Raw genomic sequence first — 26,119 nt, 5'->3', positions numbered from 1 at the left:
CATCCTGCAAAGTGCACGTCTGTGACTGCATCCCGTGGTGTCTGTGTACAACACCACGTGGCTGTTGGCTTGTGTTCAATTTGTGACCTGCAGCAGCCCCGAACTTTCTGCAGTCCTGGCTTGCCAGCAATACCTTACGAGTTAATTAGATTCCCTGGACTTTTTGATCACGCTTCCAGTTTATCAGAATCGCTATTGATCCTCAGCTTATCCTCCAGTGTACTGCCAGCCCTGGTGCGGGGTCATCTGCAAGTCTAATAATTCTTTCTATTCCATCATTTAGGTCAGGAATGAAAACACCAACTAGTGCTAGATGTTGGCCCCCAGCATATCCCTGGCACATACATCCTTCTGTTTTGACAGCAGACCATAGGTAAGTACTCTTTGCATACAGTAATTTATCCCTTGGTATAAATGCATTCTCTGGTAGCAGTTTGAGTGATGTGTTTTTGCACCTATGAGAACTCATTGCTCCTGAAGTAGTGCTGTTATGGCAGAGCAGCAGTCAGCTCTGGGGCACAGCGAAATGGGAGCTGTGTGCCTTGCAAAGGGCTGACCTAGATGGGATGGCTCACACCGAGAGCACTGTGGGACTGTTGGCAACGTGTCTGGTCTCGTTAGGCTTTCTAATCACAGTCCTGTGCCATTAGCTTGGTTCACCAGGAATATTCCTTGAAGCTGTGTGGAACAAAGTAGAGCATCAGAGTTTTCCAAAGTGCTGAAGCCAAAGGGCTTCCTCCCCACTTAAATGCCCCACAGAGGAAAAAAGAGGGCAGCAAGACCTGTGTCTTTGGAGTGGGAGACAAGAAACTGTGCTGTGTTCTGTCCCTATTTCGCCTCTCCATGCGTAAGTCAGGGCATGCTATTGCACATGCAGCATCGAGATGAAGAATTTGGATTTGGCTTGGTCACTTGGAGCTGACCTGCTTGTAGGCACTGAAAATTTGTGTGAAAATCTGGCCCCACGCCTCCCAAAGCAAAGGGGACAATCCCAGCACCTGGCCTTGTAGGTATCAGCTGCAGCCAGGAGAGAAAGTAGGGTTTGTTCCACTCTCCGTTGCCCTAAATAAGAAAGAATTGTAGGGATTTCGCTTTTAGAGACCCCCACATCAACTTCTCTTCCACAGAATGTTGAGGGAGAGGAGGAAGAGGTTTGGGGATAGCGAAGGACTTCAGCAAGCACGCTGTGGTTGTACTTCGAGTCAGACACAGAGGGAAGTGTGGAGGTTGTTTCAATAACACCGTGTTACAAGTCAGGAACAGGGCTGTCTGGGGGCAGCTTTTAGCCTCTCTTATCCCTCGTGCTGCCGTGGGGAGCGAGAGGTTTAACACTGACAATATTGTCAACCTGCAGTAATTATCTTGGTTAACCTCTAGGCAGATCAATTATCCCTTCTGACAAGGAATATAATATTAATACCCAGTTGTGTCCGTTTACTTACAATAGCTCTTTGGTACTTTTCCATAGTATCACTACACATCTTAATCAGATGGTGAGTGGGCTTAATTAGCCGAAGTATAGGTTTTATTTTTGATTTCTATGACTACTTAATCTAATGGAAACACATTATCTGCTCTAAGGTCTGCAGTTTTCCATTTGTAATTATTGCTGCTCTTAATTGATGGTGCATCAGGGGTTGTGGCTGCAATATGGGAGTTGAAATATGTCGCCTTTCTTGAGTACAGCTCCTGGTATGTTACTGCTGAAGTGTCTCTGACCCCACGGGCTTAAGCAGATGGGCTCCTGGTTTTGACTTGGGGGATACCTGGCTTCTGTCAAAGGAAGGGGGGAAATTCTTTGGAGCAATGGAACGCATAGCTGTCAAGCAGAAGAGACTCATTGGAAAGTTTCTCGTGTTGTTTCATGGTGGAGCTCAGGCGGTTACAATGCCTGCCTATAGGATCTGGAAGCTGTTCAGGTAATGGAAGCAAACCAGCTTATAAATTTTCCAAAACGAGGCCTGGCATTTATGACTAAAACTTCACATTTCAGGACATGCAGATGGTGAGGCAAGAACAGCTTGGAGGGATGGGCTAATATAAAATTATTAATTGTAGCGATTTTTTGCACCTTTTTTTTCCGAAACAAGTGCTCTGGGCTCCTGTTCCCACAGGGCTTTGGGAAGGGCTGGGTGTCAGGTGGGCTTTTTTGATGTTGTGACACCGGATTTGTTATTTACAAGTCCTTCATGGCTGCAGTTTGCGAGGCTGCGTGGCTCAGCCCCTCCTGCCTGCCCTGCAGAGAAGGGAACCTGCCCCATTGGTGGGGCTGGCAGAGCCATGATGCATGGTGACACGCAGCACTGTCTGAGATGTACCCGAATATATCTGCTTGTGAAGAGCGTTTTGCAACTCCAGCATCTTCTTGAGTTTGGGGTGTTGCCTTTTCTAGCTTCTGCCAGCAGAGGGAATGTATGCAAATGTGCCAAATCCTCGTTTTCTCCTCTGTTCGTTTCGATTTAAGGCACACGGAGTAGCTGCGGAGCAGGCAGGTGCTGGGTGTTACCTCTTGGGCCACATCAGCCTGCATGCAGGACCCCATGCAAACAGCAGTGGTGCTGGGAGGCAGTTTGTTTTACAAAATATTTGCGCCGATTCCTTTGTGCCTGACCTGCTTCGGTGACAAGGAGAAGCTGAAGACTCTTCCCCAACCTCTTACAGGGTGACTGATCAGATAATGTTCTCTAAGCAAATGCACAAATAACATGAATTGGGGTTGGCACTGAGCAGCGAGGTGTAAAAAAAGCAATTTGAGGTGTTCTGAGAAAATGCCAGAGCCTCTGAGATGTGATTGCTTGTCGGGAAGCCATGCCCGGAGCACAGAGCTGCTGCAGTGCTGGGAGTGTGGCTGCAGGGAGAGCAGAAGGGGATGTGGGGACAAAGCACACAGCTGAGGGGGGAGGATGAATCCTGACCCCCCCCTTTGCAGTCCTCAGCTGCTTGCTCGGTCTCCCTCAGTCCTCAGCTGCAGGAATTGGCTTCCGAGCTGTGAACTGCTCAGGGCAGGGATGCACAGCACTGAGTGCGATGGTGTGAGAGCAGGAGCTGCTGCGGGCAGCGTTGGGAGGGCAGTGGCTGTTGGAACAGGGCAGGAGCTGTTTGTTTCTCCTTTGGATCAGTGGAGTGGCAGGTTCAGCAGAGCTGCTGTCGCCTGCTGGTTCTCAGTGACAGGTGTGGCTCTGTGCTCAATGCCATTCCCTCTGCAGCTGGAGGTGCGTGTGTGCACTGCTTTCACTCTGGACTTGTTCCTTATCGATGCCCAGTTTGGCCCCGCTTGGAAAAACCAGTCCGCCTGCAGCTTCATTCAGAGCATGCAGCTTTGCATACTTTCCCCATCCTCCAACCCCTTGTGCTCCAGCGCTGCCATTCCCATGGCAGCTCCCCTGTATGGCTCTGGGGAGAGGTTCCCCCTGTGCCTGCCTGTCTGGAGAGAGGTGGATGATATCCGAGCTGGCAGCCCTGCATTTCTGCTCCATTTCCCTCCAGCTTCCGCCGCCTCCCTCTCCTCTTGTAACACTCATTAGCTGCAGAGAGGCGAGGCTGAAGCACCGAGCAGAGGTTGTGTGCAACCCCTGCATAACCTCGCTGCTGAGCACTGAGCCTCTGCACCCCTACGGCTCCACTCAGCAGAGTAGTAAGTCCTCACCTCCGTGCCCCAGCCACCCTGTGTAATACTGGCGTTCCTCATTAGTGCAGCAGAATCAACATCTGTCTCCTTTATGGTGTCTGTTTACATTGGGAAACTTCTAGGGGAAGCTCTTTATTGTTGGAGTAAAAGGCAGGTTATAAGAGACCTGGGAATTCCATGAATTCCTATTATTTAGAAATGACAGAACTTTTGCCTGTAGCAGATAAGTGGTTTGCAGCCTCTGTGGACTGTATGGGCACCTGAATGACCACTGCCTACACAGCCTGGTGAGATGGGAGAGCAGGATAGAGCCTTTTGGATGCAGGGCTGGGGCTCTTGGGGAGCCTCTTTGTTCTGATTTGAACAGAAATCACACAGGGTCCGCAAGTTGAGATGCACTGTATCAGTGCTCTGCTGTCCAAGCTGCTATCAGACCACCAGCATGTGCAGCTGTACGTGAGGGATGGGGCTGTTCCTCAGCAGACTTTGATGCTTTCTTCGCTGCAGTGCTCATCACTGAATTTCTTCTTGCTCTGTTCCCTGCCTGATAGAAGAAGGGGGAACTGCCATGCAAGGGGTGTGAAGGAGGGCAGAGCTGGGGGCTGGGAGCTTTCTGCTCGTTACTGGAAGGGAGAGGTGACAGGATTGCTGTGCGACCTGGGAGCAGAGGGAAGCAAGAAGAAGCAATGTAGCGCAAGTAAAGGGCTGCACTGGGGTGATGAGCAAAACCTGTTTCAAACACCCAGATCTATGCAGCTGGTGTGAGTGGTTGGTGAGGCTCTGCCAGCTGCCTGCTGTGCCTGGTAGATGGGCTTTTGATGTGGTGGCAAAACCAAAGGTGCTGGAGAGGTTTCAGATGAGCAGCCAAAAGCTGCCTTCCTCTCCATCTCCTCCTGAGCACTTCTGGTGCTTTCTTTGCGTGTCTTCACTGCTGCTTGAGCATAATGCCAGGACAGGAGCGAAAATACTCTTTCAGATAAGGATGTGAGGGTGTTATCTGGAAGCCTGCAGATACCGTATGTCAGGGGAAAGGTCACTGAAAAGAGGGAGGTGGTGGAGATGGAGATTAGGTGATTTGGAGATGGCTTGAGGGATTTAGTGGAGAGACAGAGCTCCTGTGGAGCATGAATGGGCAATGGCACCTCTGACGGATTATAGGGCACCTTGTTCAGAGCTTTCCATGCTGCTGCAGACACCAGCAGGGAAGAGACGGGGAAATCTTGCATTGAAAGGAAGCTGCAGAGCTCCAGATAGTTACATCCCTTGTTATTTCTCTACCTGCCCAGAAAGCGCCTTATCATCCAGGCAGAGCTGAAGCAGCTGACTGCTATGCTGACAGTGGGTGCCAGGCTGCCCCTGAGCTGGGAGCAGTGCGCTGCTCTGCAGCAGCCCAAGAGAGATGGGGACGAGGTGGCTTTGGTCTGTGAGCAGTACACAGGGTGCTCCCAGGGTTGGGCTCTGCTGGGGGACGCATCTCGCTGTGCTCACCTCCAAGCAGCTGCTTCTGGTGCTGAGGTGTTTCAGGAGCTTGTTCCAGGCTCCAGGATGGATGTGCTGCCTCTGATGTCCTCCTGCTGCTTCTGCCTTTGGGATCTGCCCTTTCATATCCAATTTCAAACCTACTTCTGTTACTATAAGCACAGTTTACAGTCTTGATTATATTATACTGAGGCTTTTCTTTGTACCTTTATTGCTACAGAAAATATATGGCAAGCTGATAGTGCTGTGTGATTGCTGCCAAGGATGTGAACCCTGGGTAATCTGCCACAGCATCGTTATCATTTCAGCTGGAGCTGAGCAGTGAGACCCCAGCACTACAGCTGAGCAAACTGTATCAGGGTTTGTGAAGGGCAGAGAAACTAAGAGCAGGGATTTGTAGGTCTGGCAAAGCTTAAGCCTTGCCCATGGGGATGTTCCCCAAACTTTTTCCTGGCTGCATTCCTAGACCAGCTTTTTCCCTCGGCTGTGTTTGTTTTGCACGGGTGCTGCTCTTTGCAGTCAGTGCTTGGTAGAACGTTTTCAAGTAGCACTGCGGACTGGCATCAATGTGGGCTTCTGAGCAGCACTTTCTCTACCCAGCTTCAGCTCCATGCCCCAGTTCCCTCCCAGCAGCTCCCAACTGCTGTCAGCATCACTCCCGGTGCACAGGAGGCGCATTCTGAAGAGCATGTTAACATTTAGATCAGGGTGACGGGCTGGGAATAGCATCAGGTTAAAAGGACCTCTCCTGAAAAGAGCACAGCAGGGCCCAGGCTGAAGAGTTCTCTCATCCCCCTGAATGCTGGCTGCTCTGTGGATTTCCATCAGCAGTGGCTCCATGCTGGGCCATCAGGGCTCAATGGAGCCGCAGTGTTCAGGGTGGGAGGAGGAGGAAAGGGGTAGGAGCCGAATCTTCCTGCATATGGTGGATGGTGGAGGGAGACCAGAGACTTGTTGCTCCCTTCTCTCCCTCCCTGTAAGCCTCAGTTTCCATGCATTACAGAGTCAGAGAATGGTTTGAGTTGGAAGGGAGCCTCAAAGGCCACCTGGTGCCGCTCCCTGCAGTGCACAGGGACACCCACAGCTCCAGCAGTGCTCACAGCCCCAACAGCCTGACCTGGGCTGTCTGCAGGGACGGGGCACCACCGCCTCTCTGGGCAACCTGTGCCAGTGCCTCACCGCCCTCAGTGCCAAACCTTCTGCCTCATCTTCAGTCTCGATCTCTTCTCTTGTAGTCTGAAGCCATTCAGACATCACACAGACCCACTAAGGAGTCTGTCCCCTTCCTTCTTACAGCCCGCATTTAGATGCTGAAAGGAGACACTGAAGTTCCAATCTTCCTTTTCTTGATCATCCATTTTATTTTGTTTTCTCCCCTTATCAGTTTTACTCCAAAGGCGGAGTCTCAATGTTTTAAAGTCTCTCCTTGCTTTGGAATTTTCCACCCCTCTCCTCCCAGCACCCCCAATTCCTCTGATCCTGCAGGTGGGATTCCAGCAGCATCCTGGAGCTCTGCTGCCCATTGCTGCTGAGCAGTACTGTCAGCAAGCTGTCAGCAGGGCTGACAGGCCCTCGAGCTGAGCTGACAGGATTAATTTAAAATCCCATATGGTGGAAGAGTTGACTGTCCCCCCAGCTCACTCTGTGCATGGACAGCAGCCCTCAGCTGGCAGCTTGCTGCCACCTCACCTGAGTTCCTTCTAATCTCCAAAGCTCTTTGGTGTTCCCTCAGCCTGGCAAAGTGTAGCAGCTGTCCTGGCCATGTGCTGCTGTGATTCTCTCCTCTTCCTGGGATAACAAAGCACATCAAAGGCTGTAAGGGGACACCATGAATGCTCAGGGTCTCGAGTTATGGGGCTGCCCTATTCGCCCTGGTGAGCTCCCAGCAGGGAGGTGGGCAGCTGTGCCTTAAAGCCGGGGAGCTGAGGGCTGGGTTCTGTTTGCAAGTTTGCCTTGATTTAATATAACTTTGGGGGAGTGAATTAATCTTTCCGCATTTGTTCCTTCTGCAGCTCCCAGCATTGAGGTTTTGTTGGTTAATGTTTATAAGAGTCTTTTGAAATGTGGCTGTTGCCGTGTGGATCCAACAAAGCGAAGCAACAGTGAACAATGAGAGAGTATTTTCCAAAATACAGTGTAGTAAAAGCGACTGAGATAAGGTCTGCTCTCATTAATTTAAAAAATGATATTTTTCTTTCTTTCAATAAAAACTGTCTGCATGATAAACTGACATCTTAAACAATTGTTTAAGCAGAACAGGTTTAAATATATACTTCCTGCATACGCCGCCGGTGAGTCACTACTCAGTTATTTATCAGATGTGATGGTTCTGTAGGAGACGGTGCAAAACTGAGCTCCTTTCTTCCCGGAGTGGCACAGTTACTGCAAGCAATGAGGGTGCTGAAGTTGTGCCTGTGTTAAATGACTTGGAGTTGGTTTGAACATCTTCCAGGAAGAGCTCTGGAGATGGGTGCGTGTGGCACTGAGAGCGGTCTGAAGAAATAAGCAGTGCTTAAGTTGTTCACAAGCAGTGCTGTTAGAAATGCATTTTGGGAATCTCAGCTGCTCAGAGCTCTGCTGTCAATTTTTGAATGCTTACAACCCTCTTTCTTTTGATTGCAAATATGCAAACGCTGTTCGGCTAATGTAGAAGTAAGCTGCTATGTGGGGAAAAGAACAAACAGACTACACAAAGGGCTGGCAATATGTGCATGAGAACTGATTTAATAAATGCATATAGACGTGCACACGCCCAGTAAGCTTTTATTTGTGTCAACATCAGATGGTGTGTAACAATATAAACAACATGGGAAGGTGGTTCGTAAGATGTATAACAAAAGTTAGTGCTGAATTACTTCTGAGTTCTACTCTTGAAAGGATTCGAGCCCTTGGCCATCTGTGATTTGCCTTCAGCTGATAGTTGGGATCACAGTGAATGCGCTCACTTCAGTATGTTGGCAGTGGTGTTGAGGTGAGGGCTGTGTTTACGGTCTGTACATCAAACACAGGGCTCAGTGTGCTATGGGCTGATGAGGATAATGCCATAGAATCATAAAATCATTCAGGTTGGAAACGATCTCTAAGATCACCCAGTCCAACCATCCACCTACAACCAGTGTTGCCTACTGGCCATGTCGCTCAGTGCCACATCTCTGTTTCTTGAACATATCCAGGAATGGTGACCCCACCACCCCCCTGGGCAGCTGTGCCAATGATCACATTTTTGGTGAATAAGTTTTTCCCCATGTCCGTGTGATCCTCAGCAGGGTAAGGAGCTGTGTGCTGGGCTGTGCCCTTGCCTGCAGGAGGACGGGGCTCCCAGGGCTGGGCACAAAACATCTCTATTTTCTTTTAATCAAGTTGTCCCCATGAAGCACATCTGTTACCGCTTGCCTTGCTGCTTTCATCAAGGTGAGGACAGAGCGGTCCTTTTGAGCCCACCACTGTTTATGTAAAGCACTTCAGCCAGGCAGGGCTACTTGGATATCAAAGGCAGTGACTGGAGAGGTGGCCTGCCGGAATTTGCATATAAAATTGCAAACTGAAATACAAACACCAGAAAGATGTGAAGATCAGTGTGAAGGGTGAGCATGAAAAGCGTTGGGAAAGGGGGGAGCGAGGGCAGGTGGGGAGAGGGGAGCAGTGAGATATGAAAGAGGGAGAAAATGAACACACGGAATATTTTAACTAACAGAAAAGTTTCTTGTTCTGAAGACAGATGATGAAAGAGAGACAGTGAGGAATTATTAGGACAGAAGATAAGGAAACAGCAGAGATAGGAAATAATTATTTTGTATCTGTCTTTATAAATGAAAATGAAGGGCATTAACTTAAATAGGATTTAGATTTTCAGGGACAGAAGGGGATGAATTAGGAAGTGTTCAGATAACAGAAGAAATGATTATTAAAGGTCGGGGGCTCTTGAAACCGACGCCACTCCTCAATTGTGTGTGGCCACGTTGGGATGTGCAGGGCAGGGAGAGATCATGGAACCATGAAATCATGGAGAAATCATGGAGCCATGGAGTTGGAAGGGTCCTGAAATGTCATCTGGACCAACTCAACTGCAGTGAACAGAGATGTGATGGAGGTGGGAAGGATGCAGAGAGAGCCCTGCCCTACGGCTGGGGGCACTGGCAGGGTTGCAGGGCTGTCAGGAGGGATGGAGGAATGTTAATGGTGTTGGAAGAGCAGCTATGGGTTGCACGCTCCCTCCTTGCTGCGTGCCCTCTGGGAATGGCAGTGCTTTTTTGCCCACGCTACATTGGCTCTGATAGGATGTGCAAGTGGTCCATCTTGTCTCTAAAACGCATTGCCTGCAGCAAAGAGTTCCCCAGCATAGATGCTGGTGTTTAGGATAATGATAATTAGCAACACTTTCCAGTATTGCTGTGGGGTAAAAAGTAAACAGCCCCAGTAGGAATTTCCTCGAGGTGTGTTTTTATCCCCCCCCTTGCACACATACAACCAAATTCAGCAAGTCAAGCATTTTATTAAGTTCTGAAGCCAAACAGCCCTAGGCCCTATTACATTTTCATGCACTTAGAGGAGCATTTGCAAAATTCTTTTCATTCGCACGTAGTTTAATTTCGGATGATGCTTTCATAAATCAGCTTCACCGCTTTGCATGCATAGCTCGGTACCTGCGGTTACTCATAAACATAAAACTGCATCTATGTAACTAGAAATGTTTGTTTGGTTTAATGGAACACGTGGGTAGTTTGGAATGTGCCAATAATTGGAGACCTAGAGGTGGGGCTGAATGTTTCAGTTAGCACTATAGGTCAAGATTTCACAGATGGGTGATGTTAAGGCTGAATTTGGAGCTCTGTGAACAGACTCTGTGAGCCTGACCTTTGGAGGCTGTGTGCTCACTGCCTACCAACAACGGTGTTGGGAGCACTGTCCACTGGGCTTTGAACCTCATGAGCCACTTATGGAAATCCATGATTGCCCCCAACGCTGCCCATGGAAGGAGCTGAGCGATGTACTGCGTAATCTTCCCATTAAAATCCTGCATGGGAAAAGCTCGAGGAGTTCCATATGTTTGTTGCCAAAAAGAGGAACAGGATCAACTTCATGAGTGGGCGAGTCACTTATTTATAACTCTCCCACTGAGCTGGAGTTTGTTTAATTTTCTGGAGCAGCACAGCGCTCGCAAATGTGGCTGTATAAATTTGCTAACAATAGCCTGTGACTATATATAAAGCTGAGGATGCTGCAGTCCATGGTGCATTCACATCAAAGGGATGATGCATGACGGGGCATGCCATGTATTGTGGCATAGGAAATCAGAGATCTTAGGTTGCTGCTGGTCTGAATAGTAGGAGCTGCAGGTATGCTACCCAGTGTGCTCAGATCTTCACATCAGTGGTCTCTCTCAGTCTAAAGAGCTTTTAAAGAGATGTCCATTATGCTGCTAATTGCTACATTCTGATGAAGTGAAGGACTTAATCTGCATGAGGGAAGCTATGCCCGTCCTGTACATTACCCAGACAGAGTTAGCTTTTTTTCTTGGCTGTTCTATGTGGGGAAGAATCAAAGGCAGGGGCTGTGTCTCAAACAGCTGATGACAGAGCATCCCCAAGTAGCTGGGTGGGCAAACAAAGGCACCTCAGGTGCATGGCACAGCTGTGCGTTCTGTGCTGGTGTGTATGGCTGAATATCCAACTGGCAAAAGGGGCTCCTCTAGAGGCAGTCTAAGCAGATGTGACTTATTAGCAGGTTCTGATAGTAACCTGAGCCTTGGTGAAGAGGTTTGGGAATGCTGTTTTTGGAAGAGCATAGAGACCTGTATGGTCTCAGAAGGATTCATACCCCGTTTGTCTGTTCCTGCTGTTTGGCATGCAGCAGCAGTAACACGTCTTAATGGAGCAAAGTAAATTCCATCAGCTCTGGAGCTATAGACTGAACCTGGGGAGGGACTGCTGCAACCTCTGGATAAATCAAGTCACAATATGACCATCTGATGTCATGCAAAACAAAAGGTGCTATTTAAACTACCATCCTCGAGGTGCGCTGAACAGTATTGGGTTGTCAAACTTGGATTTCTTTTAAATCAGTGGTCCAGAATAACCTGGTAATGAGGAGTTGTTTGACAGCAGATGAGCTGAAAACACATATATGAAAATAATACACGAGTTGCTAGTTTTGTGTGAATTTAATTGACTTTTTTCACATAGAGCAACTTACGCAGAAAGTAATTCAGCTTAACTGCATGTTAGGGAATGAGACTGCATAAATAAATTGCATGCATGAGATGTATAAAAGGACCTTCAACGCAACCAGCCCATGGCAGTGAGTGGAAATGGATGATCTTCAAGGTCCCTTTCATCCCAAGTCCTCCTATGCTGATGGCCAGAGGTCAAGCATCTTCCACAAGGAGCCACTGCTTCTACTCACAAAACACATTTCCTCTCGAGCTAGCATAAAGGATAAATGCCTCATTCCTTGATTTTTACATCATTCCTCTGCGGTCTTGAAGCAATGTCTGACAAGACCTATTATTTTTCCTGTTATCCAAGCTGTCCACATCTTAACAGCTTCCTACTTCAGCCGAGACAGTCTGAAAAGTTTAATATCATTTCAAATCAGAGAGCCAATAAAACTTGACATTATTAATATGATGTCAAGGGGTTTTCCAAATGCTTAGGGAAAAACAATGTGTCCCATTAAACATAGCTCCTTGCATGGTGAAATATTAAGTGACTTTTCAATGAGTACCAGCTGGAGCTATTAGTTTTTCTTTGCTGCAGTTGATATTGAGAGCAGGTTTGGTTGGGAACCTTTTATGAAGACATTAGCTGAATCTGTGCAATCCAAAAAAGCTTGTGATTTCCAAGGGACTGCACTCTATCGGGGGCTGCATATGCGGGCATGAATTATTAAAGGCTGTAAATACATTTGTCAGGATGTGCTTTCTCTCCCTTAATGCACTCGTTACACTGGGGAGTCTGGAGCATCTACTGGGAATTTGATCTTGGATTTTAATAAACTGAACCAACTTCTTAATCTTCTCCCGCACCTTCCACTGGGAGCTGGAAAATGGGAGCATTGCAGACGTTATCTCTGGGCTGTGGTAGTTTGCTCTGGGTGTTGCTGTGGGATATCACCTAATAGCAGCCCTGCTCTTTGACCTGAGAAACTCACCTTGGCTCTGGACGTTAATATTTCTGGGCTTCTCCTGGGCATTCCTGCCTTCCCGCTGCCTTGTTTGCCTTTCTGGTGCTGAGCAGCAGCAGGAGGCCTGATGGTTCAGCAGTCTTCCCTTTACTTTCGAGTTATTGTACAAGAAAATTGCTTCATCTCTTTGTCTATCCAGACTAACCACGTTCTGTACAAAGAAGTCGAAACTTTTTAAGAATGCCTTTTGGTAACACGCCCTGGGATTGAGAAGACATTTAATGTGCTTAAGGCTTTGTGCATCCCTTTAGAGCCTCATCTGCAGTAGGTGTTTACAGTGCGTATGTGTTGGTGCATGTTCTGAAACACACCTCCAAATCCTGGTCTTGGCTTTGTGTCGGTGTTTTGTTTCCCCACTCGGACGATAACGCTTTGATGTCTCACGGGGGAAGTGTACGTATTTAATTTAACTTTTATGAAGTTCTTTGGCAATGGAGGGAGCTCTGAATATTAAGCAGTTTCGGGGAAGTCGAGGCAGCAACGTTCCACTTTTATCTCTGATAGGAGCTCACATCTGAGCCCCAGTCCCTCAAAACACTGGGCTCCCAGCCAACCCCAGGGCTCCCAGCCATACACCTTGTTGCCGTAAGGTCAACTGTTCTTGATGTTTTTAGGCAATAAAAGCGTAATTCCCCCTCTTTGACTCAATAATAAATCGTTTTATTACCGTAGCTGCTAATTTAGCTGCAGTCCTGCTTCTTCAAGGCCAGGAATTGGCATGAGAACTGGCCAGGCCGTGCAGCAAAGCTGGAGGTTGTACGCAGCCCTGGATGCCTTTTGCTGCCTCTTTCCAGCTGCACAACCTTCTTTCACCTCCTTTCTTTTAATGTCTTAATCAAGGGGCTGATAAGAGAAGTGATCCATGAAAAGGACGGGTATCTTGACAAGACACAGAAGCTTGTGGCAGCACTTTCCCCACAGATCAGCATCCTCCACAAGAGGGAGAGACAAAAAAGACAGATTTTTGTACCCTTAAGCTTCCACCACTGCAGTTCAAAAGACCAATCTTTACAGAAAATAAATTTAAAGGAGAATTTTTGATGTATATGATGGTCTCTTGTGGTTGACAGGAGTGCTGCTGGCAGTATATGGAGCTATGCAAAGCCAGAGTTGGGATTACTTAAAAGTGTCTGTAGTTCTTTGATTAACCAGTGTGTATTTTATTTTTTATATGGCACAATCAGAGCCCTACATTGATAATATCTTGCTATTATTGTTCAATACATGAAACTCCCCTTTTTCCTGCAGTGTGTAGCTGCTTTTTAGGGCACTTTTTAAAGAATTCATTCTCTGCATGTTAAATGGATCGCTTTCAACCTGGCTTTGTGCATTTGGGTGCAGTGGTGCACTCAGTCTCGTGGGGTTGAGAGCACAGGCAGGGAAGGGTGCAAATGGCAATGAGCAGAATGCTTGCAGGGGACTCCTGGTGGTACCTCCTCCCCATTGATAGCAGCAGAGTGCTGCAGCGCTGCATGGAATCATTAAGGTTGGAAAAGACTTCCAAGATCACCAACCCCGTGCTCACTAAGCGCATCTCCAAAGGCCACTCTGAGGCAGAAGTGTGAGCAAAGCACCGAGGAGGGAGGTGCTCTGCTGGAGATGATGCATCAGGTCGCCGGCACAGGCAGGAACAGATGTAGGGCCTCCGCTCTCCCAAACAACTGCTTTCCTTTTGTACCCTGTCTCATCAGCTGCCTTGTTCAGCTGTTTCCTGGGTCTGGCCTGAAGGCATGTGAGAAGTTTGCAAAATCAAGGGATAATAATAGTAAAATCTGAGAAGGCAGAAGTGAGCAAAGCGAAACTTGAGCCGCTTCAAGGGGAAGCGCGGCAGCTGTCAGCGAAACAAAGAAGGAAAGCTGCTCAGCACCGAGGGCAGGTTGGGGTTTCGGGGCTGTGCTTTGCTGTGCATTCTCTTCTGGAGTCAACACACAGCCCTCAGCCCCTGCCTGGGGCAGGCATAGGGGCAAGGCAGCAGCCTGGGCATCGTGCTCTGCCAGTTAGCAGCTTGTCCCTGCTCCGCAGCTCTCGGAGCTTTCCCAGCACATGCAGGGCTTGAAGCACAGTGGTGCATGCGAGCCGTGATCTCTTCTGCTTTTATCCTATGATTTTATTTATTTATTTTGCCTGTGGCCTCTTCGCTGCCAGCAGTGCTCGTTCCTGGATCGGGCTGAGCTGGTGTAGTGTTGAGGATCACAGTCCTCGCGATGCTGTGTGATCGTACATCCCATGCAATGCAAGAACGCCGCCGTTCTCCCCTCTGTGGCTGTGCTGCTGATGGCCCTAATGACTTGTTCCTGTCAGCTGGCAGAGCACAGGGCTCCCTGGGTGTGTGTGCAGTCAGAGAGGAGCTAAATCAACATGTTGTGTTTCCCCTACAGACCTACCTCCACATTCCTTCTGAACGGGGAAAAAATGGTATGGAGATGGCTTGGCTCGTTCTTAGGGAAGCTTTGGCTCTGCTAAAAGAAAGGCCCTCTGCTTTTTCAGTTCGCCTCATGTGAGCTGCTCTGGGGTGGAGGAGCATCCCTGTGGCTGGGGCAGGGAATGATGGGGTGCTGGTGCTGGGGGCTGGAGGGGCACGGCGTGGGCAGTGCTATGGGTGGGAAATGAAGAGGAAAGTGATGCTCAGCCCTCTGATCATCTTCCTCCTTTTATAATGCTTTCATGTGAAATAGAAGTGAAGGTAGGGAGTAAATTTCCCATCCGATGATGGGTGTCTGGTTCAGAATAGGATTGGGTTAGGGTCAGTGCTTCCACAGCTCTGAGGATTTGGGTTTTGGAAGTTCCCACCCATTACTGCAGTTAGATTTTTCTAAAGGGCTGCACACGATGACATTTACAGCCAGGCTTCTCAAAAACAGCGCAGTACTTCAGATGCTGAACTCCTGAAAATCTACTCATTTAATTTGTTAAATGAGAGTGAAGGTCTCTTCAGATAATCTCTGTCATTGTAAGAGTGGAGCTCTTTAGTGAGAAATGCAGCTTATTCCTCCCTAAACCTCCTTTCAGGTCTGAAGCACATTAGCCTGGAGTCACTTTAAAGCCCATTTGAAAGGCTGAGAGAGCAACCTAAAGAGGGAAACGTGACCTCATATCAATTAGCTGAAGTTTGCATGGCTTGTCACTTAAATTCAGACATGTTTTCTTTGTGACAACGTCTGTGCTCATTGGAGACGAGTTGTGGAACGTTGGTGTTTCATTTCCCACACAGGCAGTGGGAAGGATGCTGAGCGAGTCTGCCCAAGTGAGGGATGGCTCTCTGAAGGCAAATAAAAATACTTCTGTGACAATTCACTTCTAAGATTTCAGGCGCATCTTTTCCTTAAGAGACTCCGGTGGGCTGAGCACCGCCTGGGGAAACACAACTCTGGGCTTGTTGCTCCCTTCAGTTGCAGCCTTCTGGGCAGAACTCTTCATCTGCCGCTCGATGTTGATGGGTCAGAAATCCTTGTTGGCTAAATTCAGGTGTGCCGACGGGAGAGAAATGGAGGAGGAGGAGGGGGAGATCCGTCACTTCTGTCGGTGGTGGTGTTTCCTTTCGTGTGTATAATAATCCCAAAGCTGCAAAATAATGGCAGGTCAATGCGTGGCCCCTTTCATCCAGAGGTCTGTATTTCTGTAAAGGTGTGATTGCAGAAGGGCTGAGCGCTCAGAAAGCACCAGGGTTTGAATGTGAGCACAGTGTCCCTGTAGTGCAGATGGTTTGGAGGGCATCTCTCTGGATAAATACCTGCCGATGGGCTGGACCTCTTATTGACCTTTAACTACTTGGTAACTGATTCTCTCCCATAACAAATACCTCCTGCAATTAATAGTCAATTGGTACTTAATTAATGAAGCAATAACAGTGGAACAGAACATTGTCACAGGGTAATGGTCTCCTGCAGCCGTTATACCGTTGCTGTCCCACTAAATCAAAATTAAGTGTGGTGTCTGCTGGGAGCACAGAGGGAAGGACTGCAGGTTCCCAGCACACTGCAGGGTGCTCCCAGCCCCCCAGCTCTGGCCAGCGAAGCAGGGAAACGGCTCTGGAGTAAAGCAGGCAGGTAATTGCACTGAAGGTTAAGAGCACAGAACAAATGGAGTCTTTAAATAATCTGCCCCGAAATTCTCCAGGAGCCGCCTGGCAGGGCTGCAGAGAACAGGGGCTGAGTGCTGTGTGGAGGGGAAAGCTCAGCATGCACAAGGCCAATGCTACTGGTGACATGGTCCTGCTTGTCTTTCATCCTCTCCTTCCTCCTGCAAATATTTCAGTGGAAGTGAGTGCTTCTCTGGAAAAGGGCTTCAAGTACCGGATGCTGCAGCCTTTCCTGTAGGGATGGGGCTTTCTGGGTGCTGAGCACCATGCTGTAAAACCTCCCCAGCTCACTCCTGTGCCCTGTCCTTTCCCAACGTGCAACTCATTGAGCTAAAGGTGACTCAAGCCATCTGAACACCAGCTTCCTGTTCGTTTTTTTTTTTTTTTTTCCTAAAGTCCCATTTTTCTGTCTTGTCAGGTCTATTTAAGTATTTAATGAGGTGAGATAGCACCAATAAATTTAACACAGCACAATAACTCTGATGTGGGCCACAGCCTCATAAACTCCCATGCTGGGGACGGGAGGCGCCGGCTGCAATTGCTTGGCTGGGGCACTGCGAAGGTTGGCCAAGGACTCAGAGCACTGCTGCAGCCCTGCGCCTGCTCCCTGGGCACAGAGCTGCTAACAGCAGCTGGGGAGTGAGGACAGGGGTGGTTCCTCCATCCCTCGTGGTATTGCCCACAGACTCAGTAAGGTTGGAAAAGACCATGAAGTTCATCATGGCCAACGCCAATCCGTCCCTCCCATGCCCACTATGTACCCAAGTGCCACATCTCCATGATGGTGACTCCACCACTTCCCTGGGCAGCCTGTGCCAGTGCCCGACCACTCTTTCCAAGAGGGAGCGTGTAAACAGGAGGGGGAATGACTGTTTATGAGAGTGGACAGTGATAGGACAAGGGGGAATGGTTTTAAACTGAGACAGGGGAGGTTTAGGAAGTTTTTCACACAGAGGTGGTGAGGCACTGGAACAGGTTGCCCAAGGAGGCTGTGGATGCCCCATCCCTGCAGGCATTCAAGGCCAGGCTGGATGTGGCTCAGGGCAGCCTGGTCTGGTGGTTCGTGACCTGCACATAGCAGGGGGTTGGAACTGGATGAGCATTGTGGGCCTTTTCAACCCAGGCCATTCTATGATTCTTTGAAGAGGATATTTCCCAATATCCTAGAGGCCTGCACCAAACTTCCATGGTTTGCTGGGTCTTCAAGTGCACGATAGAGGACAAGGTGGACATGTGGCCATTTCCTTTTGCTGCAGCTGATCCCAGCCTTGGGTGGTTGGGTTGGGTGAGCCCTGCAATGGGGCTGAGATCAGCAATGTTGTCCTGGCAGTTCTGCTACATTCAGTTTCAGAAGAAATATTGGAGGATCTTTGCATTGTGTTGCAGAGTGTTGAGGAATCCTTTACTTGTCTGTTTTAAATGTCTCCAGAATGAGTAATTTAACAGATTTTTTTCTCCCCCCTCACTCCTTGCAAATCTGTTTGCAAGCAGCTTGCTTTCTCGGAGGAGGACTTGGAATTGTCAGCTGGCTCCTGCAAACCATTTACTGAGGCATCCCTTCCTCTGACTGGCATTGGCAATGCTATTTTTCCCAATCTGAATGCCTTGGAATGGAGAGAATGGAGAAAGATGAGTGTAAAGCTGTATCACGTGAGAGAATCTGCAAGCTTGAGATTCATTCTGGCACTTTGGCATCAGCATTTGTGGCTGAAGGAAAGTTGTATTGAAGCTGGGAAGAATTGTCTCTGTATGTCTCAAGATTGTCACTGCTTCTGTAGTGTGATACTGCCCACTCAGCAGGGGCAAAAGCTGAAGGGTTGAAGGAATTATCCATTTGATGTGGGTTCTCCACGTTAGAGCAGTAGGCAGCAGGAAGTCACAGTGGTTGCATGGTTCTGCTCTTGCTTCTTCAGCTGCTTAAATACACAAGGCACAAAGAGAAATTGTGCTAGCTCTGGCCCATGCCAGCAGCACCCATTAGCTCCACCTGGACCTGCCAGCACCCCCTCCTTACACCAATCCCATACAAATTTGCTTTGTGCTCTCTTACAAATAGCTTTACCATGCCTGCCCATACTGAAAAACCATCCTACTCCATAACTGGCTGGGCACAAATCTAATTATCCCAAAAGGGGAGGGAGTGAGGAGAAGAAAGCGTGCAGAAATTTCATCATCTAACCTTGTGAAATCTGTGTGACTCAGAGCCCCTGAGCCTTTGCTTTGCAGCTCACCTCCAGGAACACGGCTTCCTTCAGCACGCTTCTGTTTAGCTGGTTATTTTTTGCTCTGTGCACTGTGCTAAGGGACACGCTGCGAGTAGTTTATTACAGCTTTCTGTTCCGTTCTGCTGCAGTACAGTAGAAATAATGCAATCATGTCTCAGCTCCATATGGTCTCGGAGGCTGAGAAGCTGAACAACCTTTTGCTTTGTTTGTGTTTTCACTCCCAGCACCGGGGGGTGTTGCAGGGAGCTGCCTGCTCAGCCTCCATTGGGCTGCACCCCGCTCCCAAAAATGCCATAGGAGGGGGTGGTGGCCCCGCACTCGGAGTGGTGGTGTGGCTGGAGAGGGAATTCTGTGCTTGGAATACAGCCACCGTTCATCTAAATATTTGTGTTTGTATGTGTGGGCTCCATATTGCGGAGAGCAAGTGCGATGCTTGTAGCCTTCCTACTCCAGCAGGTCAGACCATACGATCCGGGGATGCCTGCCAGGCTTGTGATGCCTCGTGTAGCAGAAAATAGCCCCGTGCTGCCCGTGGGATTGGATTGCTGAGAGTGCTGGGGGCTGCAGGAGATGAGGGGACACCTGCTAGTGTTGGACCCCAAGGAGCTGCCACGGGCACGGAGCAACTGGGAGCTCTGCTGGGAGGGTGCTGCCAATCTCTTTCTGTTTCCATGCACACAATGTTGGCTGTAAGCTTGACCCATAGAACGCCATTCTGCACCTAGCACCGAGGTTTGTTAGCAGTGAACTGCTCCAAGCCAGCCCAGGGATAGCTCGCTCTGAGCAGGGAATGCAATGCAGCTAAATAAAGAATTCAGCTGTTCTTTGAACAAAGGGTTGAAAGGTGCGGATCTTGCCAGGGATGGATTGGTGCAGTGCACACACATTCCTGAATCACCAGGTTTGCTTGGCTTTGGGGGTCGTGAACTCGGCTAAATTCTTCCAGACTCCGATGCTGGAGCTCTATGAAACAAACCTGGGGAGAAGGAAAACATTCCTGGTGCCCGTGTGCCTCTGCACAGAGCTGCACTAACAAATGGTTCCAATTATGGAGCAGAGTTTGCATGTGCTATGTTATTTCACCAAATGCCAGAGGGTCTGAATTTCCTCAGTGCTATGGATCAAGTCCGTCAGTCAACATCTACATTCGTGTAAAAATGTAAGATCCAGCTTTGTGTTTCATCAGAAAAATAAAGTCTGTGCCATAGAGAGGGGTTGTGAAGGTGGGGGGGGGAGCGAGGCACCCTGTTTTGCAGGGTGGAGGGAGGAGCAGCAAGCTGCACATGGCAGTGTGTGTTGCATTGCTTCTGTGTACTGCTGCTGAGCATGGAGGTGTGCAGAGATCCTGAGGTGAGGCAGCCTGAAAAGTCAAGGAGGTTTTTGTGCAGAGATGGAATGCAGCAGAGAAGGTGGCTGCTGGTTACGGAGCTGTGCTGCAGCAGGACTCAGGATGGTCTGCCTTTAATTGCTGCGGATCAGGAAGCTGGCTGAATATAGCGTAGATATGGGAACATAGCACATCTCTTGTTGGAGGATGCTGGGTCAAAAGCTCCTGTGTTATCAGTGAAGTGCCTCCTACTTGGTGCTTAACATGAGTGCGTCCCAGAACACTTGACAAAAGAAGGCAGGGATTGTGCTGGGCGAGCACTGGGTGCAAAGCTGTGCCCCTGCTCTTGGAGGTGGAGAAGGAGCAGTGTGGATCCTTCCAGCCCTGCTGCCTGCCTGTGATGCAGAGCAGGAAAGGCTCTGCAAAAATCTCCCAGCTAGAAGGACGGGTGACAGGAAGGAGGGCAGCCCTTGCCAAGCACTCAGCAGCATCCTGCATCCCAGCCCCCTGCCTGCACCAAACATGGGCAGAGCCCAGATCTGCTGCCTTCAGCATCTCCAGCCTCTCCCCACATAAAGAGCGTTTTTTCTGTCTTCCACAAGATCTCTCATGACAAGCGTAATTTTTCAAATTGTTCTTTCTCTACCTTCCATGCTTGTGCTTGCACTTCTTCAGCCTCGTGTTGGCATCGTGCTTTGGTACAGCAGCAATAATGTCCGAGCTGGAGGATACGTTCTGTCATGCTTGTGAGAAATGAAAGGACTTCACCCATGACATGTGTCAGAGGTGGGACAGTCTGTCCAAGTGCCCAAGCAGAACAGCCCAACCTGGGGATGCTGCTTGTCTAAATGCCCTACAACCCGTGGCTATAATTAGGCTGCACTCTGGCTATTTATAACCCCTCCTGGCTTTATGCTTGCAATTGCTAAGTGCAGAATCTGTCAGGTCTGGGAGGGCAGGAGGATCTCAGTGTGCTGTGTGCAGGATGGCAGCCCCTGTGCCATCGTGGCCTTTAGGGCAGGGCTGCCTGTGCTCAGGGTGTGGGTGCCAAACTGCTCCTCCTCACCCACCATTCCAGGCACGCTCCGTGCTGCCTTCCTAAATGCCCTACGTATGGATGAATGTTTCTTTAAAGCCTTTAAAAGCAAGCAGCAGCAAAAGAGATCCTTGGCTGCTTGACAACCCAAATGTGGTGGAAATCCCATATGTTTCTGGCTTTAACCTTCCTCGGGGTGCCCCAGTTTCTCCATGTTTTGATTCCTAGATCAGTCTCAAGCAGCTATTCACAACGGTCCGGCTGCTGCTGGGAAGTCCTCCTGTCCCTACTCCTTTGTTGCTGGAGCAAATGAAGCTGAGCTTCAGCTCCCGTACTTGAATGGTGCCCAGTAATCCTGCAACTTTTTTTTTTTCTGGGTGGCGACATAAATTTGCAATGGTGTTCTGCAAAAGCACCCTACCAACCCAGAGCTGCCTAGCATCCGTAACAAGCTTATCAAAGGGTTCCTTTGCAGTGAGATCTGAGCCCTCCAGGTTTTGATTCATAGCAGGTGAAGGCAGAGTGTGCTGAAACCTGATTGAAATGTGCGAGGTCAACAAAATAGAGCAGAGAGTGCACAATAATTGGGGAAGAAGCAGCAGCCTTGCTTTCTGCATGTGTTCCAGTGATCCCTGTACTTTAATCTCCCATTTCCAAAGGGAAGCCTGTCTTGCATACTTCATCACAGCGTTCATTTGCACAGGAGGTCTCTTGTTACAAAAAAAAAAAGAAAGAAAGAAAGAATGGGGGGGAAAAACAAAACTAAAATTACTGCTGACTTTACTCTCCTCCTTTCTTGTTAAAGCAAAAAGGGAAAAGCCTCTCTCCTTCCCACCAAGCAGGGGGTTGGGGAGAGGAGTGCTACCTGACTTCCATCCCAAGGATCCTCACCTCTCGCAGAGCTGGAGCCCTTTCTCATGCTGCAGTGCTGATGTTTACTACAGATGAGCAGATCTGAGAAGGAGGAAAGCCTCCTGTGCTCTTTGGGAAGCTAAAATCTCCTGAAAGATGAGGGCTGAGGGCTGGAGGAGCTGGGCTCCTTGGGGCAGAATGTGTTTGTGAGAACAGATTCTTACCTCTGCCTGGGAGAATTGTCGCAGATTTGGGGATCTCTGACCTTTCTCAGATATTTGGGGAAGAGGTAGGAAGAGTTTTAAGTAAATATTTTCCCAATAGTCCATAACGTTTTGTTGGAAACGCTCCATTCCCTAACATCTGTGCAAATTAAAACCTTTCTCTGCTTTCAAGTGTTTGTTCAGGGGAGAGTGAGGGTTGCCTTTCTTCTGCATTGGGAATGGGAATATATTAAAAAAAAGAAAAAAAGAAAAAAAAAGGGGGGGGGGGAAAGAATAGAGGGGGAAGGGAAAGAAATCTGTCCCCTTCTCCCTCCTTCCCATCTGTTGTTGAATCAGCAGCTGTTTGTCCTTAAGCTTGGATTACAACCTCTTCATCAGCCCCTTCTGTGCAGCACCTCATGCAGCAGGGTCTGGCACACTGCATTACACCAGAGGCAGTGATGCAGGGACAGCTTCAGCCCCACTGCCCCTCCTGTACCAACACGAATTTCTCCTTTCTGCATATTCCTGCTGGAAATCCCTTTGAGGTGGTGCGTGGGTTTAATCCTCCCACTGCATGCTCCGGGCTGCTGCCTTTCCCTATAGCAGAGGGAGGGGATCTGAATGCTGGCAGGTGCTCTCAGGGCAGCAGGATCCACTCGGCCATGCCTGCCTTACCCGACGGCCGCGATGCGCTGATGAGCAAAACGCTGGGTGATGGACTTGGAGCCAAGAGTGACGCCGGAGTTTTGGGATGGGTGCCAGCACTGCCTCCGTCTAGCAGAGCTGTAGGGGAAGTCAGCAGAAAAGCTGGGGATTGCTTAACAAGCTCTTCAGTGCGACTGAATGTGCTGAGCTCATCCGGGCGAGCGGCGGGTGCCAAGTGTGTTGTACCGACGGGCTTCATGCTATGGGATGAGGAGCTGCCTGTCTGCTCCCTCTGCCTCTCCTTTCTGCCCCAGCTGGAGGAAAGCTTGGTACACTGCAGCAAAGCTGAGGTGGGCACCTGCTGCATCTGATGCTGCTATCGAATGCGGACTGTTCTCAGATACCTGTGTCATGGGACAAGGCAAAAGTAGAAATCCGGGGCTGCAGCACAGAGCACTCAAAATGTCTTTATAAATGAGCCCCGCTCCTTTTTCAGAAGGGAAAAATGTTCAAAGGGAAGGAGGGCACGGTGAGCAGCCCGGTACAGAATGAGTGCAGTCGACTCGTTTAGCTGACTTCACTCTATTGACAAAAACAAAGCAGAGAAAGGGCTGAGCTTTTGGGGAATTTCTTGCTTGATTTTTTTTCTGCACGGAGCAGCTGTTGGGTCCAGATGCACTTTGCCTATGTGCTGCACTCAGGCGCTGGGGGGAGGTGTGGCACAGGGTGCTGTTATCTGTGTGCAATGGGGGAGGAGAGGTTGCCAGGTCTGAATTACAGCAGGGTGAGCTCTTGAGCCTTCAGCACGGCCAGTCCAGCTCTGATGCTGGACAATATATCTGGAAGAGAGGAACACGCTGTGTTCATAGGCATGTCTCAGATAACAGCTCATTGGGTCACCATGGGGTCACCTGCTGTCCTGTCCTTTAGGTGAAGGCTGTGAGCAGTGGCTTTAAAACAACTTTTAATCTCTGATTTCCTGGGAAACGTAGTAATGCAAGAGCCAGGAGCTGGCTGGAGTCTGTTGGCGGCTGGTTAATGCATCACCAGCGAATCAGGGCTTCGTTAGAGGAGGGCTAATCATTTACAAGCTTTGGGTTTGTCTGCACGGCTTAAATCTCATTACTTCATGCCCTGGGTATGTGCTTTAATGTCCTGGCTGTAGATGTAGCTGTGTTGGTCTTTGTGCCTCTGTACCAAAGAGACTGGCAGTGCAGCACAGATCTCAGTCTGGTGTTTGCATGGGCTGGCTGCCTCGTGTCTGCTGAACGTCAGTGTCAGCGTGGGTCTGGAAAGAAAAGCCATCTCACTGTGAACCTGTGCATGATATCTGATTCTTAAAGCTTCTCTCCTTTATTTTCTGCATGCGTTAATGGAGGGGAAACGAGTACAAACCTCAAAGCGGGGCTCTTGGGGGCTGCAGGGGATGCCAAAAGTGCAGATATCAGACCCGGAATGATGCAAAACGCATCCATGTGCCAAAGCCATGCACCAGAGATGCACCATCTGCTCATGCATGGATCAGGGCGCAATGGGGTCCATCCCTGCTGTCCCCAAGGCTGCCCCACCCACCCCATGGTGACCTCCTTCCAGACCCCCACCTCTCAGCTCAATGTTCGGGCTGCCCTGCAACCTTCACATTGGAAGCCGCTATCGATTTTCTTTACTGATGCACTTTGCTGCGTTGTGCAACACGCACCAAACAAAGCACAAAGAACTCAATCAGCCACTTAAACAAAACAAAAAAACAAAACAAAACAAAACAACAACAACAAAAAAAGCAACAACAAAAAACACAACAAAACAACAAAGCAAATCAAACAAAACCCACTGCCTTCCCATTACAGGCCAGGCAGATCATGCAGTTAGAGCTTGAAAGGGCTCCCATTGACCCATAGCACTCAGTTAAAATGAAGGCAGCAGTGCGAATATGGGTGGAAGATGCAGGCTCAAGAGAGCTCTTTCCTTACATAAAAAGAACATTTTACTTTTTTCTTTCTTGTTACCTGCAAATGAGAAAGAAATGCTGTGCTCCTCTGCTCCATGTAGCATTATTCCAACCATACCAGCTCCCAGCTCCCTTTTCCCTTAGCTAATAAGTAATCATGAGGAGGTTTGTGGCCTTGTTTACTATATTTGGCCCAGAAAATGCTTTTTTTCCTCTCCTCCTCTCCTTGCCTCTTGCAGCAAAATGCTTCCTGAGATTTATTTGTAAGCCTGTAAATACAGAGTAAATAGCTTTAATTTAATTTACCTGGCTCCTGTAAGAAACTGTATCTGCAGGCAGGAATTGTTTCAGCCTCTGAGCTGAGAAGTGTGTGTGGATGCAGGATGCTCAGGTCCCTTGTATTGCTTTTTATTTTTTCCCTAAGGAAGAAACAGCTTCTGCTGCCTCTGGGAGCTTTGTTCTGAGCGTTGGTCAGACATACAGTGCTGAACGTGACAAACTGCCATTTGGATCCTGAGAAATGAAGGTAGGGGTGTGAACCTACAGTAAGGACCATGCACCTGTTGGCCCAGCTTGCTCTTAAGTCTGACAGATCCAGAGGGGACACCCTTCTGCCCAGGAGAGGCTGTTTTGGTATTTTCTTCCTGGTACTGCAGGGTTTGTGGATTCCGGTACTTGGCAGGCAGAGCTTGGTGCCCGACTCTTCCTATCAACTTTGTGTCTATGGAGCTGTGACTCTGGAGCGGGGTTTTATGAATGGGGAATGCTGGTGGCATATGGGAAGCAGTGCTGCGCCTGAAATCCTGGTGAGAATAAGGAGGAGGACGTGCGATGGCATCCGATGGAGGTTGGAAGGCAGGAGGTTTGGCCTGGATGGGTGCCCGGGGCTTGCAGAGCTGTCTGCAAGGAGAGGTCCTTTGGACCGAAGCTGACGGCTGTTGCCATGTAACAGAGCTGCTGGACTGCCAGGCATCTGAGCGGGGGACCCCGTGTGCCCATTACGCAATGGCAGGTTCCCATGCAGAGCAAACAGGAGCTGGAGCAGCACAGCTCCACTTGCTTTTGGAAAGGCGAAAGCGACAGCGGTGACGTGCAGTTGCAGCACCGCTTTTCTCTGCTTTCTGCTCCTGGAGCGGGCAGAAGCTGCTCATCCCTGCTCTGTTCAGCAGCGGAGCGCTCCGTGGCCACGAGCCCAGAGCAGAATGGGTGGGAATAGAGGCAGAGCTGGCAGCCTTGGCACGTTATCCAAGATAAATCCTGGATAAATGAGTCAGTGACGCAGGCGGCTCGCTACGCCCCGTTTCGCCCCCGTAACGGTGCCTGGCACTCTCCCAGTTAATCAAGTGTTGCTTGTGCACCAGTTCGTGTGCGGGGTTGGAGTGCTACTCCACGCTTGCTCATCTGCCAGTGACGAGCTCGGGTGGCTGCGTTGCATACTTTGTGTGTGGTTCTATCCTCCAAGTTTTAAGATCACCAACTGAGATTTTTTTTTCTCTCTTTTTTTTTTTTTTTC

At 49.2% G+C, this 26,119-nt stretch overlaps 1 long non-coding RNA gene across 2 annotated transcripts in view; it reads left to right on the top strand.

The window, feature by feature from the left end:
- Window positions 1-26,119, top strand: part of LOC109371020 — a 44,983-nt gene that overhangs the window by 6,578 nt on the left and 12,286 nt on the right. Inside the window, exons 2-3 of one of the 2 annotated variants that reach the window (XR_002121670.1) lie at window positions 284-373; window positions 13,130-13,302. This is a non-coding gene — a long non-coding RNA (uncharacterized LOC109371020). Of the gene's footprint in view, window positions 1-283; window positions 374-13,129; window positions 13,303-26,119 lie in introns of those variants that run through there. The other variant, XR_002121668.1, reaches the window with a different exon arrangement.

Source organism: Meleagris gallopavo, chromosome 26 (genome assembly GCF_000146605.3).
Source record: "Meleagris gallopavo isolate NT-WF06-2002-E0010 breed Aviagen turkey brand Nicholas breeding stock chromosome 26, Turkey_5.1, whole genome shotgun sequence".
Classification (NCBI taxonomy): Eukaryota; Metazoa; Chordata; class Aves; order Galliformes; family Phasianidae; genus Meleagris; species Meleagris gallopavo.
Note: the sequence above shows the minus strand (reverse complement) of the source record. Positions and strands in the feature narration are given on the sequence as shown.